The following is a 3,851-nucleotide window of genomic DNA, read 5'->3' on the forward strand; positions in this document are numbered from 1 at the left end:
GGCCAGTTAATCATCCTTTCTAAGAGCTACATATATACATAACAAAGTTTCTATAACAGATAAGCACAAACTGAGAAGATTAACAGGCATTGATGTAGGACATCTCCTATTCACATACCTAGGATGCCCAATTTTCTATAGAAGGCAGAAGAAGATATATTTTGAGGAGATCATAAGGCATTACAGGATGTTAACTTATAGGGGAAGGTACGTATTATTATGTAATGTCCTGTAATCAATGACCATATATCTGATATTTGTAATGAACCCTCCGAAAGGTGTTATAGATGAAATACATAGGCTGATAGCTAGGTTTTTTTGGGGTAAAATAGGAGGTTCAAAAGAGAAGCAATGGGCCACATAGGATGATTTGTGCTATCCAAAGACAGAAGAGGAAATTGGCTTTCGATCTTTGCATACAGTTTCTGATGCTTTGTTGGCAGTGGAATTTCAAAACATCTATAGACTTTATGTGGAGCCACTTTATGTGGAACAAGTATTGCAAGAAAAAACATCCTGTATTTCCACAAGGTTTTGAAATTTCACAAGTTTGGAGAAAAACAATACAGGTTAGGAAAAAATAGAACACTATATCTTTTGGCAGTTTAATAATGGAGTTGTCAGCTTTTGGTTTGACAACTAGACTCAGTTAGACACTCTATATTTCACTGATGAAGAAAATAATATTGAGAAGGAGATAGAAGTCACATAATTTATAATAGAAGATGGTTCCTGAAATGTGGAAAAGCTGAAAGAGTATATTTCAGAAGAGAGAATACAACACATAAAGGATACCATCAAATCATATAAAAATGAGATAGACAGGGACAAAGCTTGGTGGAGGCCTACTTCAGATAGTAAATTCAGTATCAAAGATACACATGAGGTATTAAGGAAGAAAAGAAGGACCAATGAGGAGTGCAAATTGATCTAGAACAAAACTTTGCCTACAAAGTTACGTTTCTTTTCATGGAGAGCTTTGAAGGGAAGGATACCTACAGATGACAATCTTGCTAAACTAAGGATTCATATAGTATCAAGGTGTTAGTGCTGTGAGAAACCCAAACAGAAAACTATGGAACACTTATTTCTAAAAACTCCCATAACTACTAAGTTATGGAAGCAGTTTGCTAATTTTCTAGTTATTAAAATTGAAAGAGCATAATTACCACTTGTGATCAGAATGTGGTGGTTTAAAGAAGCACCCACAAAATTACAGCAAATCTACAGGGAGTTACCAGCAATTATTATATGGGTTTTGTGGGAAAAGGAGAAACAAACTGAAGCATAGAGAGAGTCAAAGTCTTGAAAGCATGAACAATCAAGTGATGACATTGCTCAAATAAGTGATAAAGTTAAAATTCCCATTGATAAAGGATACAGGGAACAATTGGGCAGATTTGGTGACCTAGTTCAAGAGATATAAACCAAGGTTGTATTGCTATGCAGTGAAATGGACACTATCCACATAGGAGAGGTTAAAGTACAATACAGATGGTGCCTCTAAGAGAAATCTAGGACAAGGAGCATATGGATTTATTGTGAGGAGAGATGATAGAAACTTAATATATGCTCAAGAAGGTGGGCTGGGCATTACTACTACTATGATAGTAGAGATGACAACAATTTTGAAGGCAGTAAGATTTTGCGCATTGAGGAATTTTAGGGACATGGAAATAGAATCAGATTCTTTGGCTTTGGTTAATATTGTAAGAAATGTGTGACAGATCCCATGGGAAATGATTGAAGCAATAGAAGAAATAAGAAACCTGATGTCTAATATAAATGCTACAATCACATACATTTACAGGGAGGAGAATACATTTGTAGATTATCTAGCTAATCTAGCTACTCAATCAGAACATACAAAAACATTCAACAAATTTTAGCAATTACCACCAGTAGAAAGGAAGATTTTTAATATGGATAAGATGCAAATTCCTAATTTGAGAATTAACTAAGATGATAAATCTATATTAAAAAATGTTCGGCCTATGCAACACATGCAAAATGAAGATTCTGAGCAGCAAAGGCATTTACAGTGAACTAAATCCTTATACAAGGACCAACACTGCTGCTAAATACGATAGCCAAATCTATGTTAGCTCACAAAAACTATCACCAAAAACAAAGGAGAAATGCGTCATATATGTCCATTGGCCTAGGAGGTCTGTCATAAGCCTATATTAGCAATGGATCCATCATCTTCAATGCATATCTAATAGAAAAAGGAAGAGAAGATTTTTATCTTAGATTCAAAGTGATAATGAAGAGCAGAAAGGTTACTTATGGATGAACTGCAAACCTTGGACGTTTCCCCTTTCTCTTTCACTCCAGAAACAACCCCACCACCTGAAACTTGGTAGAGTTTGTAAAGTGGATAGGTGTAAAGACAAATCTCTACAAATGTTACCTTTGTTTTTTGACAACCTTTTTTGTAAAAAAGACACACAACACAAGGATGGAACAATATTTATCACCCACAGAAGAAGTAGAATCAGTTTGGAATTAAGGCGGCAACATCTTAGAAGCACGTTGAAGGTGGAGAGGCGACCAAAGATGGAAATGGAAATAATAGGAATTTCTTACATTTTTATAGCTAGGTCAAATAGGAAATTGGGCTTGACCTGCAATAATTTTCAGGATTTGTTTTCTTTTTGGCATTGGGCCATAAACTTTTTTTGTTTTATTGATTATTAATAAAATGGCTGCAAAGCCACCAAAATTTCCATGGTAGGATGAGGAGATTGGTGAAGAAAGAGAACTATTATATATCTTCAAAAGGGAGTGTATGTCACGAGCCAAACTAGGGCCTGGCCATGACGGACACCCCGAACCACGAAGGACCGAAACAAACTAGGGCCTGGCCATGACGGACACCCCGAACCACGAAGGACCGAAACGTCCTTCTCTATCTGGTAATCATGCACAATATTCATATAATAAAGAAGATACGGAAACATAATCTTCTATAGAAACATGGTCAACTCTGAATTCAACATAAGTATGGAAACTGTAAATCAACTATATCTAAATAACATCTGACTCAGTCTGCGAAATCTCTACTACATGAAATCTAACAACTGTCTGAAACTGGGACAAGGCACCAAGTAAACCAAAACTAAAATAAGTAGCATAATCTGAGAAGACAGGCCTTCTGGAATAGAGAAGGCTCACCACTGGACAATCTGATCAGCTGTCTGAATTATCTACTGCTTATCTAGACCCTAAAACTGAGTCTCAAAACTTGAGAGGTAGGGAGAGGGGGTCAAGACAGATGTACTGGTACGCAGAGCATATCCAAAATAATCATTTATAAATCAACATATATGAGAGCAATTTAAAATAGTTCATAAATATATCATGTAGTAAAAATTCACATGGGTATTTTAAAGACTCTGTAAAAATCATCTCAGCTCTGAGAAATCTGTGTTACTTTTGCACCATACCCTACAACTCTGAAAAATTTCATGGGCTATATGGAAACTGCCATTAACTCGGCAGCGAAGCCCCCAACCCAAGTGTGCCGCAAGGGTTGGAGTCTCTGAATCTACTACGCCACACGGTCGTCGCCAGCGTACAATAATAATCTACCCGTATCGGCAAATACGGTTTCAGGCTAAGAGTTGCTTGAACTCGTGCCTTCTTTGGGTAACCACCTAACCCTATTTAAGTCATTTTTTAAAACTCTATCAAAACATACAGTCTCTGAAAACATACTCTCAAAACATGCTCTGAAAACATAATCTGTTATGACATAAATATATATGGTATCGTCATACCATTGACTTACAAGTCACATCTCTGAGCCATTATTAATCTATCAAAAGTCTCTGTATTCAAAACACAAG

General features: G+C 36.3%; 1 long non-coding RNA gene across 1 annotated transcript; it reads right to left on the reverse strand.

The window, feature by feature from the left end:
- Nucleotides 1-1,758: 1,758 nt before the first annotated feature.
- LOC124900082 lies at nt 1,759-2,724 on the reverse strand. The gene is made up of 2 exons (XR_007057710.1): nt 2,306-2,724; nt 1,759-2,218 (listed from the first exon to the last, which is right to left on the reverse strand). It is a non-coding gene; the product is annotated as an uncharacterized LOC124900082 (long non-coding RNA).
- Nucleotides 2,725-3,851: the final 1,127 nt, after the last annotated feature.

The sequence above is a fragment of the Capsicum annuum genome, chromosome 7 (genome assembly GCF_002878395.1).
Source record: "Capsicum annuum cultivar UCD-10X-F1 chromosome 7, UCD10Xv1.1, whole genome shotgun sequence".
Lineage (NCBI taxonomy): Eukaryota > Viridiplantae > Streptophyta > Magnoliopsida > Solanales > Solanaceae > Capsicum > Capsicum annuum.